Raw genomic sequence first — 22609 nt, 5'->3', positions numbered from 1 at the left:
TTGTTTTCCTCATCTTCTCATGCTCAACATCTTTTGGTATAATGCTTGAGAGGCCCATAGCAATAGGGAAGAAAGAGGTGATCAGAAGAATAGCAACTGTGATGTGGTGCACTCAGGCACGTGATTGATATTCTCCTGGCTCTAAAGCAGTTTATAAAACCATCATTCTCATCTTCCTCATTCTAAACCCTTCCTCCTTCATCTGATAACATTTATTATATGGTATGGAAGTGTGTCTGTGTGTGTGTGTGTGTGTGTGCATACTTATAAACATACAAACAATCTACAGTTTATGGACGCATTGCTCAAAAATATTTAAATACATTTAATGAGCAGTTTTATTCAGCCCTTTCTTGTCTGCTTAAGGGACTTTAGATTTGAAGCGGGAAAGAGAACATTTGCTGGAACCCATCTAAGGGAAACAGCTATTCTTCAGAAACACGATGGGGTGGGAGTAAGTACCAGCTTGCAGGAGGATGTAGTTGATGAAATAAGCACTCACGCAGCCTTTAACCACTTCCCCGCTCACTCTGGGAATTCCCCAGGTGCTTTGTTGGAGATTAGTTTTGGCACCTCCAAATTTACAAGCAAATCTCCCTACAGGAGAAAAGTATGAATGTTATTTACTGTTGCAAGAGACTATATTTCCTCTTTGAAGGTAATTATCCTTTTCAAAGGTAAGGAGCCGCCCTCTCCTTAAAATGACTGAAAACCCTTTCCAAGATCTCCAGATTTGCATGGTTTACTAGATGGCAGACACCCAGTGATGAGTAGTTCGCTTCTCAGTGAAGAGTCTCAAGCTGGAAGAGCACATTCTTTACTCTTGGAACCCCAAAGCTGGTGAGACAAGCTCTTCACTAGCAGAGTGAAGGGATAATCTATAGATTGAGTTTGAGAGATTTCACAAAGAAGGTGTCTTCTTAGGTATTGAGTATTAATTTAATATTGCTAGAGCATATTCAAATATATATTTTAGGTAATACCTAAAAACTTAGGTCCCCATTTAAATTACTCAGGCAGTAATTCTCCTTGATGAATGATTATGGTAGAATGGAATTGAGTACTTGATTTCATATAAAACTGAGTGTACAAAATGTATAAGACAGGATTTATCAGTAAAAATTTGATCTTGCTTGGTATAATTCCTGTGCCAACCATATAGACCCCTCTCAAATTGAAATTTAATTGCTACAGTAGCACAGACGTGACCTGGGAGGTGTACCAGTGGAAAGGAAGAGACTTGCCTGTGTGGTGGAAATAGCAGGGTCAAGCACATAGTTGTGGAGCACTATGACTGAGTGCCATTGACAAGTCTCCTGTGAGATAAGAGAAAGCTAAGGGAGAGTAGTGATGTGAAGGCCATCCAGACTCTTTTGTTGCAAACAAAGAATCTATCATGTCTTGAAAAAGATGGACAGAAAATGCTAAAGACTAAGTCCAAAACCTAATACTTTGGCTGAATTTTAAAGGCCCCATCTCCTAATATTATTATACTGAAGGCTAGGGCTGCAGTAAATGAATTGGGAAGCAAGATAGGAAACACAAACACTCAGTTCATAACACTGATCCACAGGCTGGAAGCATTTTGAAAGATGGCCCCAAACATAGTGACTCCTTAGATACTTCTGAACCTTTAGAATCTGCAGACCTGACTCATCTTTCTAGAGTTGGAGGCTGCATGCCTCCCTGTGCTGGAAGACAATGCAGAAGCCTCTTCCTCTCAAGGTGCCTCCTGCTCCCTCAGGATCATCTATCACTGTGCATCCTGTCTTCTATGTCCACCAGAGTTAAGATGCAGCGTAGCTCACCTTGAGTTCAGAGCAAGAAGGCAATAACTGAAGAGGTGATACATTTATAGAAGTAAAGACCTTCCAAAAACATGATAACTATACATGATAATACTTTTTTCTATCTTTCCTCAAGGGAGCTATAGCCATTTTCCTGGGTAACTGTACTTTGGGAAAAGGGAAACACCCAGCTATTTTGACAAGGGTTGGAAACAGTATATGGAACAACATTGGTTTGCAGATCAAAAATGTCATCACGCTTTTCCTACATTAGAGTGGGTACAGAAAATGGAGGCTGTTAGTTAAAAAATGGAGTCATGTTCAATGTCCATATTACAGAGAATCTAATGGGTTAATGGACCCACTTAGTGCTCATTTCCCTGGTGACCAAATATACAGTCAGATTGACAAAACAGGCAGTTGATGTAACCCTCAGCACAGGCTCTTGGTTTGTGGAGTGAAAACAAATATAGTATAAACCACTCCTCAAAACCCCTAACCAAGATAGGAAATCACAAATAATATCACATCTCAGAGGCCATGATGAAAATCAGAGCTGATATTAAGGAAGAGAAAGATCCAAAGATGGTAGCTCCCTTATATATTTATTTAATTGACCAGGCTTGTGTCTATATGAAATGGATGGATCATGAGAATGACATAGATTGCCACAAGTTCAACCAGGAAGTTAACCTAATTTCAGTCATTCTGCTAGATATAGCATGTTTGATAGAGCAGGTGCATGTAGCCCCAGGTAAATATTTTGTGGGCAGTGGTTTGGTAACCATGTATATCTTTTTCTGTTTCATTCAGAAAATAAGATGAGACAGTTTGTTCTCACATGAGTCAATCACAATATGCATTTACATTTTCCCCAACACTATATTATCTATATCATCCTTTGTGGTAATAGAGTCCAAAGAATCTTTGAGTGCCCTGATATTAATCTATTATATTGATGACATTATGTTGATCAGACCAGGAGAGAAAAAGGTGCCTAGTATAAAGCCTTGGTAAAGGTACATATTTTCAAGGTCTGTAGAAAAAGTACAAAGATTTAGAGGCCTGCTACATCCATAAATATTCTAGAAGACTGATGGTCAAGAAAATGCTAAAACAGATTATTGCATCTTGTACTACCTCCCATGAGGGAAGAAGCACAATACCTGGTAAGCCTGTTCAGTTTCTATGAGGAGCACATTCCACCTCTCAGAAAATTTTTGGCTATAAAATGATTACTCAAAAGGATGCTAGCAGTGAATGGGTCCTGAGCAAAACAGAGCTGTGCAGCAAGCTGGATTGTGGTGCAAAATGTCCTCCAACTGAGGTAAAATGTCAGACTACATGTAGTTGAAGATATCAGTGATGAGAAAGTGTGCTCTGCGGAGGATGCAGTATGTCTGAATCTAAAAATGACAATGCCAGGGGACCAAGGGGTCCGAATTAAGTCCATGGCATTTTCAAGAGAAAATTGTATGCCCCTTCCAAAACATTTGGTGTTTTACTGGACCCTGGCAGAGATGGAGTTCCTGGCTTTGTGACATTGAGAGGCCATGCGTTTAGACCTGTCTACCATGAATGGACTCCTGTCAGATTCATTGAGGTCCCAGGTCAGACAGACTTGGAAAAATTTATGCAGTGATAAAGTAGTAATCTGTATTGAACATGCACAGGACCAAAGGGCTTGAGCAGATTGCCTAGACCATGATGTCACACAACACTGTTGTACCAGTGCCCCTACCTTAATGCACATCTGTGACTCTGTGGGAGATCTTACTACCAATTCAAGAAGAAGAGAAAAACTTGCACTTTATTTATGGATGTATTTATGAGTCCAAACCAAAAATAGCTGTTACACTTCATTCTCACTCAGGTATGAAAAGGGAACATGATCTCAATAGGAATAGCTTCAGCAGTAAGCTTGGTGATCTTCTACTAGAAAAAGAAAAGTGGCCAGAGGGAATATATAAGGAGTCAGTCACAAGCAGTTGCCAACAGACTAGCTAGCTGGTCATAATATAGAAAGAAAAAAGTTGGAAGATCAAGTAAGAACTTCTGTGGCAGAGAACAGAGATGGATTCATAAGAGAGGCCATATAATTTGAAGATGTGTGTATTATATATAAATTTCCATCAGAAATCATTCCCCATGAAAGAGATGCTTTTTAAAAAGTAGAGAATATGACCTGGCCAGCTGGCAACAGTGTCCTTTTGTCTTTATCAGTCCCCATGCTGACACAATAAACACATGACCAAAGTGCCATGATGGCACAGATGGAATTTATGCATGTGCCAAGAGCATGGAGTCCCTGACCAAGGTTGACCTGGCTACTGTTGCCTCTGATGTCAACCCAAAGCCTCAGAGACCAACACTGAGCCCCTGATAAGGCAACATTCCAGAGACCAAATGGACACAAGTTGTCTAAATTGGGCCCCGTCCAAGCTGATGAGCCAGCAGTTCATTCTCACAGGAGTAGACCATATTTTGGATGTGAATTTGCCTTTGTTGCTGCAGATCCTCAGCCAGAACAACTCTCCTGGGTTTACAGATGGTTTGTTCCACTGGCTTGAATCCCACATAATATCTTACTAATAAATTAGGGTGTTCTTTTCAGCAGAGGAGTTACAGGTGTGGGCCCAAGACTAAAAGGTCAACAAGCATTTCATATATCATACCATCCAGAGACCATTGTTCTCCAAAGAGAGCTAGAATGGCCAAGTGACAGCTTGGTGGGAACATCATGTAAGGATGGAGTGCCACCCTGCAGAGCACTGTGTTTTGAAACAAAGATCTTTATTGGGTGTTTTGTCACCAATAGGGACAATCCATGGGTCTGGCCATTAAATGGCATAAGCCCTCTCACTACCAGCCACAATAACTCATCCCCACAATACTGAGCTTTGCAAAAGTAGAGGTTCTGATTCCCAAGAGGGCACACTTTTGCCAAGAGACAAAGCAAGCATTTTGGGCTTCTTGTGTTCAAGGAGCAGCAGACAAGAAAAGGTGTTACCATATAGGCAGGGGCAATTGACCCTGATCAGCAGAAGAGAGATCTACTGCTTCAAAATGAGGGAAGGGAGAAATAGGTATGAAAGTAAGGCCAACTACCTGAGTGCTGCTGGTTACAAATTGCCCAATTTTGTCTCTAAATGGGGAAGTATAGCAATGCTGGGCTTGGTGACCAGGGGGTCATGCTCTTAGAGACGAGGATCTATGTCATGCCACCAACTAAACCACCAAGCCAGCAGATATGGATGCTGAGAGTGGATGGATCTAGATAGATAGTGGAGGAGGAAGTGGATGATTATCTATTTCAGCCCTATGTACAGTTGCTGTGGTAGGGTCTCTAGTTAACCTACTAAATTTTCTCTCCTAAGTGTCCTCTCACTTATAGGGAGGGCCATCAGAGTACTGAAGGTTCCAAATGCATGTAGAGAAATAGATCTGGGCAGTACAAGGGGTGGACTGTGATCAACCCAGAGATGCACTGACTTCCCACGTACCATTACAGGGAAGAGCTGGCTGCCTCAGCTGAGAGGTCAGACCCTTGCCTGGCATATTGTATCCTGTGTCGAAGCCATGCAGGATTCACACCCCATCCTGGACTCTGATGAGAAACACATTCCCAGAGCTGCCTCTGAGTTGGCTGGAATTGGGGGAAGGGTGTGATCTGCATCACAGGTTGACTTCTCCTTTTGCCCAACTGTTCCCTCTTCCTTTTTCACACTGGTATTGACCCTCATGAAGATTTTCTTCCCCAAGCTCCATCTCCACAACTGCCTTTCTTTTCTTTTCTCTTTATTGATTTCAGAGGAAGATAAAGGGAGATGGAGAGAGATGGAAACATCAATGAGAGAGAACATTGTTTGGATGCTTCCTGCATGCCTCCTGTTAGAGACTGCTTCCTGCATGCCTCCTGCACAACCTGGGCATGTGCTTCAACCAGGAATCGAACCAGCGACTTCTTGGTGCATGGGTCAATGCTCAACCACTGAGCCACACCGGCCAGGCTCCACATCTGCCTTTAGATAACTAGCCTGTAACTTTAGCTCACATGCTGGGTTCCTCTTAGACCTCAGGGCTCAGTGTAAAGTTCTCCATCCAGAAAGCTTCTCTGCACTTTTACCTCTTCTAACAGGCTAAGGGGCTGTGAACCCTGAGAAAGAAGATATTAAGAAGGACTCGCTAAGAAAGAAGATACTAAAATTTGGCTAACTGGGCCCAAATTTAAAAAAAAAAAAACAAAAAAAAACAGAGCCTAGCAGCCATTTTCATTCAGGGGCCTGCACGTAAGAGAGAAGCCTGAAGCCTGCACTCAGTTGCCTGCCGCCTGGTCTGAACTGCCTGCCTGCACTGGTCTCCTGCCATCTGAACCAGCTCTTGTAAAGGAGCTAATGGAATCCTCTTTCAACCAATGAGATGGAGGCTTTCCCCATCCAATCAGAGCTGCGCAGGTACATTTCCCCATCAGCTTCTTCACTGACCAGTGAGAGCAGCTCTATTCTGACCAGTCAGGACAGTGTCCTTGCACCAATCAAACTGTGAGGATTTGGTGCACTCATTTGCATGAGGACAAGTCAATCAGGGATCAGGGTGAGAATTTCTGTCCATATAAGTCAGCTCCCCTCTGGTTCTGAGAGCACATTTTCCCTTCCCACCAAAGACCCTGTCTCCCTGGCTGGAGATGAAACACAAAGGTAAGACATCAATGTCTCATCAAAGCAGAGCAGAGCAGACCTGTTACAGCTGAGCTGTTTGCACTGATTAACGTTCTCTTTTTCACCACACCCCCAATTGGGGATTCCTGTTGGTGTTGAATTGACACCAACAGCCTTTTGGTGACAGGGTTCATTGCTTTTCTGGCTCCTTACTTTGGTGATTCATGCCTCCATACGCAGTCACCAACTTCGACTGAGGATCCTCTATTTCATACATTGTCTTTTTGCTGCTTTAGAAAGAGAACAGGTCGTATTCCCCCGACTCCTGGCTTTAAGCCCAAGTGCTGAGTCAATGTTCATAGATGATCAAGTAGAATTTGCCTGATCGCTTATCAAATTCACATGAAATTCTTCAAAATACAAAGCAGTATGTATACTAATAAAATTGATTACACAGATAGCAAAGTGTCATGAGGTTGTGCCTCTACTTGTGCATTGCTGGTGTGCACAGCTGAGAGTCCCAGAGTGCCACCCAGGCATGGCCAGAGTGCTCAGTGATCTCTTCCACAAGAGAACTGAGCTGTGCAGCAGGGATAATGATTGACCCTCACTTCAAGGGCGAGGAGTTAAAGGCAGAGAAGAAGAAGGAACTCCTTGGACATCACACTAGTTTGCCGAGCAGGGATTAGACCCCAGGCATCTGGCTGCTGAGTGTGTGCTCTCCCCGAACTGATCACTCTTTCAGCTGGACCGGAGCATGTATTTAAAGTGGGTGATAGGGTTTAACATCCTCACAAGGCAGCTGTGCCCAAGCATTCACAGCTCTCGGGGGCAGGCAACGTGTTTTCTGATGGTGCATTGCCACAGAGATCACACTTGTGGTTTACTTTATATACTCTTACAGAGACTGGGAGCAAATTATTTCAATTTCAATTTCATCTGCAAACTGCTGACAGCACTAATAAATCTCACAGGGGTTTTCTGAGGTTATAAGATAAGCCACTGTATATATTAAACTTAGGTATAGTCTATTGTCCATATCGAATTATTATAATTTTAAAATATTATGGTACATTATATTATAATAAATTCTAGATTGGCAACTCCAAAACCAGGCACTTTTGAGTCCTTCACAAAATAGTGGAAGGGGGAACTGAAGCCTTCTATCAAACTCATGCTATATGGTCTCATGTTTTTTGTAAATTAAAAAGCTGCATTTAATTACAATCTATTTTATTTCATGCTGTTCTGTCAAAATGGTCTATCTGTGAAAGCTCCCTCTTAGGTTGTCCTTCTCATACAGAGCTCGGGCCACCTTCCCGCGTGACTCCAGCAGGTGTGGGAATCCTAAATGGCCAGGATTATTCAGACACCTGGGTAGCAACTTTTTCACCTGTCATTTGGTCAGCCCTGGACACACTGGCCGGACCCCTCTCCTGCTGAAGCCCAGTTGCAGAAGCCGCTGTTTTCAGTGAGGAGGCGCGAAGGGAGAGTGGGTAGAGAAAGCCCAGCATTCTGACCAGTGTGGAGTCTCCCCTGTTCTTTCCTAAGCACTCAGTCATCGAAGCTGGAAAAACAGGGCGCAGGATGACATTAGTCAGAGATAAATGCATGGCAAACACAGAACCTAAACGAGACATCAGCTTTGGAGATTTTTTCCTAAGAAGCTGACTTACCTAAGAGAATATAATTAAACCCATCTAAGGAGAGAAGCCATCTGGCTGTCGAAGCCCCTTGTTCCTGTTCCCTTGAACACATGTTCTCCAGCACAGCCCTGTTTTGTGAAAGCGTCCAGGGTGTCTGACACGCCTCCAGTGTCCCCAGTTTTGGTATCTCTGATAAAAATTTTAGTTCTGACAGTAGAAGGATCAAATGAATGGATCGTGGCTGCTTTGATGGAGAACTATTGCCATAAATATGATTTATGAAGAAGAGAAACAAACTGTCTTCTGTACGCCAAAGCAGGAGTCCGTGTTTACCTTCCGATGAAGGAGCAGTCTCAAGTGAACAGACAGAGGAACATTCTCTCAGAGTCTACCCCGTGCCCATGAGGGGAAGAGGCCCCTGACCATCCCTTCCTAGAATTTAATAAGAACAAAAGTATCTTTAAGTGCATCTGTTTATCATCCCCATGCTCAGATGAGTTGATTTCAGATTTAAAGTTTAGACAGCACATTTTTCACAGGAACTTGATCCCTTCTGATTTTATTGCAAGCCAGGGAGCTGGGGCTACAAAGGGTTCTTTCACAGACAGGAAGAGTTTTCACCTGGAAAAATAAACTGACAAAGACAACATTTACATATTGTTGATGATATAGTGCCCTTGGAGGAAACCCTATATGGCCTTTTAGTTAATGGTGCATTTGAAAAGATGGAAATGCCTAGATGTATAGTAATACATAATTTGTCTGTTTCCTGTCCCGATTTCTGTGAATTTCCCACAGTGCAGTATCCTTGGGACCACCTCGCTGCCTCCATTGCACTATACAAACATCTGCTTTAGAAACAGGGGCCATCACTCAGGCGGTGGATCTTAAAACACTCAACCTCGTTCACCGTTTCATGTTTCTACAAAATGCTGTGTGATGATTTGTGTTGCTAAATAAAACTACAAACCTGGTAAGTTTTTTTTTTCTTTGTCTAACTTGTACAAAAATAATGTGGAGAGGGAACAAACACAGGACATGCATTTACAGACAGATGATCCCAAGCTGATAATAAGAAAGCAAAGTCTACGCTTAGTTACTCTATGAAGGATTAAATCTTGGATAACCACTCTTGTCTTGTTCTTTTTTGCAAACCCAGTCAGTTTTTTTGAAAATTAACTGCTCGCACCCACCAGAATAGGGGACGGTCTGGCTGGAGTTTGGGATTAGAAGTGGAACCAGAGTATGGTAGTTATGGAGAGAGGAGCTCGTCATACATATGACAGATAAATGGAAGAAGAGAAAGAGCATCTGTCTTCAGACTTTACCACCCTCCCTCTAAATCCCACCGCTAGAGTGTTCTGGCTCTAAAAAGACTGCTACTGGGCTACAGTGATGCCATGATCCCTGCGAGCCAACCTGATCTCCCTAACAAGGTTCTGCAAGATGTCAGTCAACCTGAAGCCGTGATTTTCAACTGGTGTGCCACAGCACACTGGTGTGCCGCAGGAATTTTTAAAACATGCAGTACCCAACTGTTTAATCAGGGACACTGGCCTTTTTTTCCTTAGACTGTCAAATAAACAAATGACAACGGTCAACCCAACAATAGCTGTCTCATATGAATGAATCCATATTATATGTACTTTTTTCTTGTCAGATTGGCAAAAAATATATTTTTGTGTGTGCCGTGGAATTTTAGTAATTCGTTTATGTATGCCATGAGATGAAAAAAGTTCAAAATCTTGGATCCTGAAGTGTGGGTGCACTGAGCTGACCCAGAAGGCAGACACCAATTCCTGTGGCCCCGTTGAGGCCCCCAACCAGCACCCACAGAGACAGCAGAGAGGGCCTTTTTGTGGTAAAGCCAATAAGAACACCCTTCAACTATATTTGAATTGTGATCATTCCAGGTCCCATTAACATGAAATCACATATGTCGTTTCATAAAGTGCTCCTAAATGTAATGAATTTTGGTTGTAGAAAGCTTCAGTTTCTAAGAGAAAAGGTGTGTAACTGCTCTGTAACTTTATTGGCCCTGCGTTGACCCACGATGCCCTGTGCTATTCTTCTCTCTGATCCTTTAAGTCAACTTAATGTGGTGTCACTTTGCAGAACTCTGTCACCTCAGAAAAGACCAGCCCAGCCTCCCACAACACACACCGGTAAGAAGCCTCTGGAAGGCTTCAAAGCGCACATCAAAGTTCAGGTTAAATGTACAACGCGTCTTCCCAAAGTGGCAACAAAAGTTCTTTTTATCCCTTGATCAATGGAGCTCACCTGTAGGAAATGTTACACCTTTTTATTAAACCAATGAATTGTCTTTTCTGTATAAACTAGACACATTCTTGACAGGCTTACAGTCGTTAACACCCCCCAGGAATGCTGGGGAGTGCCCTGGGCACCCGCCTGTGCCTCTGCATGTTAGGAACCCGCTGCTCCCCAAACCCTCCAGCAGATTTTCCTCTTGATACTCACATCAATGATTTATTGAAATGAGCAAAACTTGTATGTTGGCAGGGTAGGCTTTGACACAGATGTGTACAATAAAACACATTTGATGTTTTCAAATAAAGACCTTGCCTTAAATTAGCAAGCTATTGGATTACTCTGACAGGTTGGCAAAACAAATCATCAGTCAACAGCTGTCACAGCCTCTCTGGAAGCATCTTACTGGGGTCCCGCCAAGAGCTCACCCAAGTGCGGGGGAGGGGTGGTGGCGACTAGGAAATGTGCACGCCGGGGCCCTTCCTTTGGTGCTTCCTTTTAAAGAGATTGTTGAAACCAGAACTGGCTTTATTTTAAAGAACCTGTTGAAAACAGACGGTTTCTTTATAATCTGCTGTCAGCCAATAAAGAGTAGTTTGGCCTCCTCCCTTTTCTTTCTTCTTCCTAAAACACCTAAGCCTTGAATATTTTCCAAAAAACAATGATTTACCATAGTGGGACAACATCATTTCTTGTCTAAAAGAAAACTCTTCTTATTAACAAATGCAGTTGTGAATTTCACTGTCATGTATTCAATCCAACGCTCCCTCACATATTGAAAGTGATCTGGATTCTTCTTTTAGGTAGGAAAGCCACTGGAACAGTGATTGATGTGTTTGGAGTAGTTAACTATTAATAGCATGAGGTTGTGTTGGGCTGCACAAGGAAGAGTATTGCACATTTCCAGGGACGAAAGCATTCACCAGGGCTCAGAACAGTGTGTGTGTGTGTGTGTGTGTGTGTGTGTGTGTGTGTTACCTTGAAGGACACAGCACAATTCCAGTGAGTTCCCAATGGAGGTACTTCCAACAGAAATCGGAAAAGGCTCGGTTACACATTTTGTATGTAAACTATTTTTAATATAATGAGATGGTAACTTTTATAGTTATTTAATGCAGGCATTTCAGTTGCTATAATGAATTCATTTGATGATCAAATCTGGATACATTTTCTGGAAAAATTGATTATTTCTGGAAGCTGTCATCACAGACAAACTCCTTAAACATTTCAAATATTATTCAGTCACACCTCCCATCACACACATAAAGTAGATGATAAAGTTATAATACCAACTTAAAACATTTTAGCAACTCAAGAGGTTTAACATTATCCACAAATCCTGTGTCATCCAGTCCCATCCAAGTACCTATGAGCCAACTCAACTCATTGCAATCTGCTGTCCAGACCAAAGTGACCCTCTAGTGCCATTTTCAGGGTAATCACTAACAAGTTAGTAGAAAAGGTTATCCTTAATCCTCAGAGTTCCATTAGATATTTTTCAGAGATGTCTTTCTACCCTCAGTTAAGTTGTATATTGTCATACAATTGTCACCGGTTGTCACACATTGTTATCGAACCATGTACTCTTTCCACTCGGAATGGGCCGGTGTTTGATGTGGGGATTGGGGGCCAGTTCCTGAGAGTGAGGAGAAACCACGAAGCCGAAGCCAGCAGTGAAAGTAACACGTGTGTGTGTGTGGGGCTGCAGTGAAGAGAATGGGGAAGAGAGACCCTGGGGGCGCAAGCACTGGATCCAATGCTTTTGCCTGATGGTACTTTGCTCACATCTTATCAGCCAAAGCAAATCACAAGACCAGCCCTGAGCTCAGTGGTGCGGATTGTTTCTTGCCCTCAGGGAGCAGAAGCATAAACCAGTGAGACTGAGGCATTCTACTTTAGGAAGGAAGCCACTGTGAGGTCCACACAGTCACAGTCACGGTAGCCTAGAAATAGACAGACCTTTGTGTTTAAGTTCTACAAACACTGTGGGCAAAGGATCTGAGTCCTTTTGTAATAATCTCTAGCAATGATAATCTGTTCTTCAATGTCAACTTTTATCCTCAACGAGGTGTCGTGCCTCCCTGGGTCACACGGAGTTGAAAAATGTATTTTCACTATAAAGCAATTGATTGTGGAATACACACCCCTTACCCATCTTCAATACTTTGCAATTAATATTAGACTTTATCATTTAACTAATTTTAATTAATTAATCATTAATGATTATTATTTAACTCTAAAGTATTAATGTTTACTTTAAACAGCAAAAACTCAATTACCTGTGGCTAAGAATAACAATTTATATCAATTATGAACATTGAAAATGCATTGATTATTTTATTTTTATTTTTTAATTTTTTTTTCTTATCGGTTTTAGAGAGTGAAGAAGGGAGAGGAAGAAAGAGATAAAAACATCAATAAGAGAGAACATTGACTGGTCGCCTTCTGAATGCCCTCCACTGGGGGTTGGTCCCACAACCTGGACATGTGCCCTGACTGAGAATCAAACCAGCAACCTTTTGGTGCATGGGTTGACACTCAACCACTGAGTCACACCGGCTGGGCATAAACTATTTTCTTAACACGTATCTTTTCATCTTTCTGGGTTTTCTCCTTGAAGTTCCTGTTGATAAGAAACAGTTGTCTTTACTATATTCGAATAACTTGTTGGAAAGAAAGGAAAATGTTATGTGGTTCATTCAGACCTGGAAATACAAGGGTGGATGGGTTTTAAGTTCACTGTCATACCCTGGTCCTGGCACTTTCCTAGAAACCCCAGCAGCCCAGACCCCTGTAGGAGGGCCGCATAGAAACCTGTACCATGGTGGGGTAACCCAGGACTCCCGCTCCCTCTTCCTCTCAGTGACACCTCCATGGTGCTGATACTAAAGGCGTTAGAGAATTAGGATTGAGCTGTGCACTGACTTAAGAAAGTACGCAAGGAAACCCAATGTGTTTCCTTTACTAAAAGTAGTAAAAAAGTGAGCATATATCACTACGTGGCCCAAACCTTAAAAATGGTATCAAGAGCCTGGTGGGTACTTAGGAGTGTGGACTCTGGGAAAATCCTACCTGATCTCACAGTCCAGAACCACTCTTACTAGGAATTGGAGCTTGGTCTAACTACTTCAGTGTTCTGAGCCTCAGTTTACCACATATCGATTGGCTAGAGTGATGATGAAGTGAGTTAATGCATTTGTAACTCAAGTAAAAAGCCTGGCCCAAAAACACCATCACCCAGACCCAGCTGCCCAGGCCACCGGAGCAAAAATGCAGCTCAGGCCAAGCTTTCTCTCTGCTTCGGCAGGCAGCCCAGTGGGAGCCCTAGGCTCCTGGGACACACAGGCCCCGAGCTGCTAACAGAGGGCTCCAGGTGGAAGCAAAGGGTCACCCCAATCACCCCTGAATCACAAGGGGCCGAGCATAGATGAAGGTGACAGAGCTTTGCACATGTAGTGTGGAGGATGGGAGGCCATCTGTCAAACTGCTGATCAAAGATGCACCTCCATAAAAAGTTCAGATGTTTTTAAAAATAGGAGGGGTGGGAACTGATGTAGAAAATAGAAAAGACAAAAGAGGGGCAAGTGCATTTTGACTTTACAAGCGTTCATACAACTTAGAAGTATGGTTCCAGTCTGTCCCTCCAGAACAGCAACAAGCCAGCAGAGAGAGGTTCAGAGGTTTGTTTTTCTCCATGACTTGCTTTGTAAACTCTTGGTGAAATGGGAGCCAGGGCAGAAAGGACCAGCTGGCCCCTCCACTGCAGGGGCCTTGTTGGTGGAGTCATCTTTAACCCTTTGTGGCCACCAAACATCAATTACCTGGCTATTGTTCTAAACCAGGGGTGGCAAACTTTTTTCACCAAGGGCCATCTGTATATTTATAACATTGTTCCCAGGCCACACAAAATTATCAACTGAAAAATTAGCCTGCTATATGTGATCAAACATTTAATTAACTCACCCCTAAGGTGATGGCTGGAACTACTTCTCTGGGGTGAGGCAGGTGATGTGAGCTGGTATTGATGATATTGCTGCTCGCAACTGCTTTTCCAGGTTTGCACTGGTCAGTCTGGGATGCAGTTGACTCTTTATGATGGTAAGTTTTGAAAAGAACTGCTCGCAGCAGTAAGTTGTTCCAAACACAGAATATTTCAATGCATGTCTCCTCAACGTAGGAAATTCATCATTGCTTATGTACATTTATAGAACTCAGGCAGTGGGAGGTTGTACTTAGCTTTCAGCTCATTACCACTTTGCAGTAGAAAGATCTCATGTAGGTTATTAGGCACATCAGCTGGTTCCACATTGAATGATGTAGCAAAGATGTTTCCTTTTCATATCCTTGAATCTTTCATGAAATGCCTCAATTAGTTTCACACATTCACCAGCATATACAAGTGTTTTAGAAGGCCTTTGTCCTTCCAAAGTGGGGAAATGCACCATGTTATTCCTTTAGAGTTGTACTTTCTACAGCCTTAATTTAGCTTCAAATGATTTTACATTTGAAAGCAGGGAGCTGAGAAGCTGGTTGGGGCCCTGCAGGTTGACATTCAGCTCTCAGAGGTGCTTGGTAAGGTCCACCGTGAAAACTGAATCACACAACCACTTGCTATTATTGAGTTCCCTGACAGGTTTTCCCTTCATCTTCATGAACTGCATGACTTCATTTCTCAGTTCATAAAACCTCATGAGCATGTTCCCATGACTCAGCCACCACACTTCACAGTGATAAACAAGATCACCATACTCTGACTCAAGATCATTCAGTAACTCCTTAAACAAGCAGCTGTTAAACCCTCTGCTTTTGATAAAATATATGCATGACACTACTGTTGACATCACATTGTTGAGCAGCAATGACTGTGCACAGAGACTTTCTTGGTATATCATGCAGTGGCATATAATTAAATCACTTTTATCAAGATTGAGATAATTCAGTTCTTTCTTGATACGTGAATTAACCCTTTTTGTGAGCCAGCCATGGCTGGAGCTCCATCTATAGTAAGGCCATTTAACTTTTCAAATGTTAGTTCAAGTTTTTTCATTGATAAAACAAGTTACATAGTGAGCTAGTGAATCGCAAAGAAGCTGAGGCCTCACGTAGAGGGAGAGTTGTGCATCAACTTTTCTTTGTAGTCACCGTTTGTAGGATGTCACACCACTTAAGTTTTAATAACTATCCAGAGTGTGTGTCACCAGCGATGTGATTATTTTGCTTTGATTGCTGTTTCAATTCTACATCTTGGATTTGGAACATATCCAACATTCGTATCAACTCTTGAGGTCTTCTCTGCGTACTGTAATTTCCTTAATCTTCACCTGAGATTCAATTTTTGACAGGATTGCTGATTGTGGATGTGTGGATAAAGGTTGGACTGAAGTTATGTCTGTGTCGATAAAGACGTTGACAACATGCTCATCAATCATCAGAGGCAAGGTCATCAATGTTTCGAGAAATCATCTCATTGCATCTCATCTCACCATCACCAGATCACCGTAGTTTTTCCACAGTGTGTTAACACTTTTGTAGTGTGTACACTCCCAGGCTGCCTGGTACTGACTGTCCTCTGAGTCACCAAAATACAGGCAGACGGGCCTCGGGCATTCGACGAGAAGCATATGTCTGTTCATCATGTACTTGTATGTGTCTTGTCCATCCTGTAATGGACATTCCTTGCTTGTCCTTCAAAAGTTATGTTATTATTTTGATTAATATCATAAATATGTTTATGATGTTATTAAATTATTAATAGAACTTTATGCTGCTATGAAAAAAGTTCCTAGATTCATTAAATTTCAAGTCCTGCCTGCAGTTGCCTTGGCAGAGCCAGACCAAATGATTTTGAGGGCTTTATACAGCCTTCAGGCCAGAGGTTCCTCACTCCTTTCTAAAGGGAAACCAGGGGCAGACCCAAAGTCAGGGCATCTTATCTGATATCGCAGGCACTCCAGTTCCTCCAGGGCTGGGCAGCAGCGAGGGGCATTCCAGTGGATGAGCAGCTGGTGAGAACTTGCTTCCCAGTGGGAACCCCAGGCCATACTTCCCCTTTCTATTTTCCACTGTGTGCTCCCAGAACATAAACCGCCAACCTCAGGGCAATGTCCCTGTGACCCTCCCATAACTCTATACAACTCACATGGTCAGCAGAAGAAATGGGAAAAAAAGTCTCCTACCCACAGGTGGCTTTTCATTAACTAATTGTCTTTATTCGTTAAAAAAAAGAAAGTACAGTTTAAATCAATATTAGAAGCCCTGTTATGGAACTGAATCCTTGTGTCTTATTCCTAAAATTCACATGTTAAAGCCCTAATGTCACCCCAGTGTGATGGTGTCAGGAGGTGGGGCCTTTGAGAGGTGATTAGGTTTAGATTGGGTCATGAAGTTGGGAACCCTATAATGGGGTTAGTGTCTTTCTGAAAAGAGGGAGAGAGATCAGTGTGTCCCTCTCAGCCGTGTTAGCACGTGGACAGAAGGCAGCCCCTCTGTAAGCTGGACGGAGGGCCCTCCCGAGATACAGAAACTGCTGGACCCTTGATTTTTACTTCTCAGCCTCCAGAAATGTGTAAAATGAATGTCTCTTGTTTAAGCCACATAGCCTGCGGTATTTTGTTATAGTAGCTGGAACAGAGTCAGACAGTCTTACCAATTTCTGGTGATTGATCGTCCCACTAAAGCATTGGAAGCAACTGAAAGCAGACTGCCCGAGTGCGGGTTCGGGAACCCACGAAGAGCTACATGCAAACAGGACCTCTCCTTAGGAAAGATGGCTTCCTAGACTGGGGATGTCCCTGCAGATCATGAATGGCTCTGACAAAGCCCCCAGGTTTAATTTCATCTATAAACTCTGACAGATATTTTGTTTTCTTTTGATTTGGAGGGTAAAAATAGCGTAAAAACTCATTTTAATCTTGAAACTTAACTGGGATCAAAATGGTTTTAGAAACACAAAGAACAATCGCCACTTAAAAGTAACCACCTTCACTGCTAGGGCTTTAATAGGGGAATAAGGCACCTTTTATTCCAAGAGTCCACTCATCCCCAGTGTCATTACCAAGAAGACGCCCCACCTTCAGCCCTGCACACAGGCATCAAGGACAGTTGGAGATGCACAAACAGCATAGAGTCTGTTGAAAGACCTTCTGTTCCTACAGTGCTCATGGGAGGACCTCACACCCAGACATCAGGCCCCACTGACCAGCTTTCTGGGGAGACCCAATGAATGATGAGCTGAAAGTGGGATCTGAGATACTCTACCTGCTCTCAGAGGGATAGTTCTCCAAGTAAGCTTGCTTTGAACACTGCTCCCACCCCTAGCACAGGGCTCAGGTGCACTGATACTGAAGTTCCCTCTGCAATGCATAGAAACACAGGGAAAGCAAAGCAATTGCTGAATGTCCCCATTCTGAAACTGTTCATCAGTTAACACTTTCTGCTTCGTGCTCACAATGTCTGTATTGGAATCTAATGCAAGTTCATAGCAAATTTAGCACTCAATTTTAGACCTAATTATTTTAAGTTTAGAGATTATGCAGAATTTTGTAAGTAAACTATTTGGAAAACCACTTGAAAGGGTGCAGTGACAACAGGCCAATTAAACAGGAAATTCCTTTAGCCATCAAAGGGGAAAAGATGAGAACAGAGACTGGGAGGGATTGCGAGGGTAAGTGCAGGAAATACTGCCCAGAAGAGTGAGCAGGTGCATCCACCCAAAGGATATAGAAGGCGTACACTGTAGGGAGCAGAGTCATTGAGAAGCGGGATGCTGGCTCAAAGGGGATCAATGATTTAAAAAGTGAAGAGATGTGCCTGTGATTTTTAACTGATAGTGCATTTCACAATACATTAAGCATTTATTTTCATTTCTTCTACTGAACAGATTTTTATATATTTCCCACAGTTTCCCTAAACCATGACTGTAATGGAAACAACAGCAACACTTACATAATAACATTTCGCACTTTTCATGTTGAAGACGTTATCTTTTGTGGTCCTTCAAATTATGCCTTATATACACGATAATATTATTCTATTTTTTATAGATAAGAAAACTGAGGAGAAAGTGAATAAAAAGCATATACCCTTGCTTGTGCGGAGGCTATGAACTAAACCTGGACTTGGAACTAAAGTCCTAGTCTCCAACCAAATAAATATACTTTTCCAAGATTTGAGCCTGCACAGGTGATTCTATCATTATCTCTGTATTGCTAATGAAATGGATAAAGCCTTTCTGAAGAAATCCCAGCACATGAAACTTGAGTTATTTTCCTCTGATTTTCACTCATGAATTTCTTTTTAACTTTCCCTACACTTGACCCACTTCTGTCTTAATCATTTTTTAAAAATTACAGATATGTAATTAAGTGGTCTCGTTGATGACATTTTTTGAGGAAATCTTAAGGTAGGGTTTTAATTCCTGAAAAGAGACATACAGGAAACTCTCCAAACTCTAAGTGTTTGGGTTCCAATCAAATCGTTTCTTGGGACATGAACATCAATATACCAATTAGCAGTTCATTAAAGGAAGTGTGCTATTGAAAATCATAAAACGCACGTGTGATGGTTAGAAAGCTTACTAAGCATCTTCCCTCTCACAATGCGAATATTACTGAGACCCGTGATTAAAGCTAAGAACTGTTTCCAAAACATAACTCACACCACTAACTGCTTTCAGTTACCAAATTAGCCATGCTGCTGGCCATTATCAGACCATGCGATTACTGGACAATGGAAAAAGAGCAATTCAGATTCCAATACAAAGACCTCCTCCTCTCCCTTCCCAGTTAACACCAACAGCTCTTTGGCCACAGGCAATTCTGAGTGCTTTGCATGACTTAATTTTGCTTTTAGCGCTCAGTGCCAGGAATACCTAGAAAATTATCTACTAATTATCCAGCATTATCTATGTCGGTTCATGTCTAAAGAGCAGCTCATCTAATTACAAGCCCCTTTGCTATTTTCCTCTAAAGAGTGGTTTAACTGAGAATTTCTCCAAAAGGGTTTGCACTAAAGCTGGTAATTATGTGCTTCGCATATCTGTTCTCTGGTATCAACAACAGATGATGTTTTCCCAGTAGGTAAGCTGTAAGCAATAATTACATCTTGGCATTTACCCTGTTTGCTTCTGCTGGACAGTTAGTGAAAGGTGTGCTAACCTAGCCCTGACAACCTCCAGAGGACTGTGACCTCTCTCACCCTTTGGAAAAACTCATGGAATCTCCCATTAGGCTGCCAGAATAAAAGCTAGACTCCCCACAGCAGGTGTGTCTGGACATGTTGGGAGCCAAGGAAATAAAGTCTGATTTGGCAGTAGGCATCTAACCCTACTCAGCATTTTGCTGAGGACGTGAAGACTTGAAAACTTTCAGGGATGAGGACGTTTTAGACTGATGACTGAATGTGTGGGCCACTGTGTTCTTTTAATATGAGCTTGTGAAAATAGTACCTCATGGCCCCTGACATGCTCTACAATTCTGATATGGCAGCTAATATAAGGAAGCATTTAAAATTACTAGGAAAATGATGACACCATTTGTATTTTTAATATTGAAATATTTACAAATCTAGATAAAACTAGAAGTATAGTTCAAATAACTTTTTTCTTGTCTGGCGTGTGTGGCTCAGTGGTTGAGCATCAACCCATGTACCAAGAGGTAGTCAGTTCAATTCCCAGTCCGAACACATGCCCAGGTGTGAGACTGATCCCCAGTGGGAGGCGCATGCAGGAGGCGGCCAATTGAAGTTCTCTCTCATCAATGTTTCTATCTCTCTCTCCCTCTCACTTCCTCTCTCTCTAAAATCAATAAAGGAAAAAAATTTAAATAATTTTTTTCTTGAAACATTTGAGAGGAACTTACAAATACATGCTCCATCATTCTTGAGTGCTACATTGTATATTTTCTACCAAAAAAGGACACTCTCCTACATAATGGTGTTTCAGCCATGGAGATCAGGAAGTCATCCCTGACACACTGTTACCTTCTGTTAGACTGTTCTATTTAATATCACTGATTGTCCCAGTGCACTTTAGAACAAGATGGCTCCTTTGCAGAATGTGGTGCCGAGTTTCACAGTCATGTGTCAGTTGTCCCATGATTTTCATGAACTTGACAGCTGTTAGGATTTAAGGCCATATGCTTTGCAGAACATCTTCCAATTTGGGTTTGTCCATTTTAGTTTGAAACCATATTAATATCTCCTTCTTCATCTGAATTCCAGTAATAATTTACATTTGTATATATTCATGGTTTGCTATTTAAGTGATATCTGGTAATACACTATTGCCATTAATTATTTTGATGCTAAGATTCATCTCGTTGTCCCTGTGGCCTTTTACTGACATCGCCTCATTCTTCGAGCACTCCTCTGCTTTCTGCTATGTGATATGCCAGGCTCATTTGTATGTTCCCTCTTTCAACCCCAGAATCAGCCTTTTGCCCAAGGTTTTTCTTGGTGGAAAAATCATACTCAGAAGTTGAGGTATAAACATTAGGTCCATTCCATTGCTTCTAGGTAATCACTACTCCCAGGTCCTCTCAGTGTACAACGTTTGGGGAAATATGTACAGAGGTGGGCACCCACAAGAACATGCACACATACTCATGCATTTATACATACATGTGTTTCTATATTCATGTCTATTTTTAAAAAATTCATGATATCACCAACTTTAATCAAATGGCACGGAGCCATCCCAGTCTTCTACCTTTTCCTTATTTTAACTCCCTTATTGGATAGTGAGAAAACTGTCATTGCCCTTACTGTATGTATTCATTTGACTAATCTCTCTGTATGAAGTCAGTCCCCCAGTTCTGCCAATCTACTCTGTGAAGATGTCCTTCTCTCTCCTGCTTGGTCTTCACACTGTCCAAGGTGAACTCTTTGCGTTGACACCTTCCACACCTCTCTTGGGATTAACAGCTTAAGCCAGGCTGCACTTTGCTGGAACCTGCACAGCCTACTCCACTCTGACAACCCTCCCTGGTCATGGCAATGCTACCCCATCCTAGATTCCCACCTGCTCTGCCCACCTCATGATGTCTCTGGGACGACATTGCTCAGGAAGTGCAGAGGTCAGGGACAAAAAGAAGAAGGAGGAGGAGGAAACCCACCATAATGTTTAAAAGGCAGAATTCTTGGTGGTTGGGTTTTTTTATGTGGTGTTATCAAAGAAACAGATTACAAAATGTAAATATTACTGTTGAGTCTAGTTTATTCATGTGATGAACATTCTGCATCACTACTTCAACTGAAAGCTATGGTTATTTCTTCTTTTTGTTTTTTCTTTATTGATTTTAGAGAGAGAAGAAGAGAGAGGGAGAGAGAGAGAGAAACATCGATGAGAGAGAACATCGATTGGCCACCTCCTACATGTTCCCCACTGGGGACTTGACCCGCAACCCAAGCATGTGCCCTAACTGGGAATTGAACTGGTGACCTCTTGGTATTTGGGTTGACACTCAACCACTGAGCCACACTGGCCAGGTGATTTCTTAAGTTTTTAAAAAGACTTTAATTTTTAGAGCAAATATAAGTTCACAACAAAATTAAGAGAAAAGTCTATATGCCCTCTGACCCAACATACATACAGCCTCCCCCTTATAACTTCCTGCACCAGTTGGCACATTGTTACAACTGATGAACCCACATGGGCACATCGTAACCACTGAAGCTCATAGTTCACATTAAGGTTCACTGTTGTGATGTACATCCTATGGGTTTGGACAAATGTAGTATAATGAATTCATTGTTACAGTGTCATACAGAGTATTTTCACTGCCCTAAAATCTTTTGTGCTCCTTCTATTCATCCCTCTCCTCAGCAACCCAGATTATTAATTTTAAATTGATGGCACCTCACTGTCTAAGGAATAATGATAATAACAATGATTTTTTTTTTTTTTTACTACTAGTAGTAGTGGCGGTGTTGAATTGAATCTCATTTTTTTTAGAAGATTTCTCTTCCCAAAGGACAAGGAGTGCCCACAATCACTCAGAAGTATAAAAGATGTTGCTCCCTCAGAGATGATGACAGATTGGAGAAGCATTGTATCTCACAGCAGAGTTATGGTGAGAGCCTTATCATGAAACTGGGTCCATGGAATAGAACTTGCTGTCAAGCCCCTGTATCTGTAATTTCTCTGACCTGCCCTGTTCGTAGACCTCTGGAATCAGAGACAATGGGCTATTGGATGTAAGTGCATCTGGGTGTCTAATAGCACCTCCTACAGAGCAAGTTTAACAACATTCCA

The sequence above is a fragment of the Molossus molossus genome, unplaced genomic scaffold (genome assembly GCF_014108415.1).
Source record: "Molossus molossus isolate mMolMol1 unplaced genomic scaffold, mMolMol1.p scaffold_m16_p_3, whole genome shotgun sequence".
In the NCBI taxonomy this organism is placed as follows: domain Eukaryota; kingdom Metazoa; phylum Chordata; class Mammalia; order Chiroptera; family Molossidae; genus Molossus; species Molossus molossus.
Note: the sequence above shows the minus strand (reverse complement) of the source record.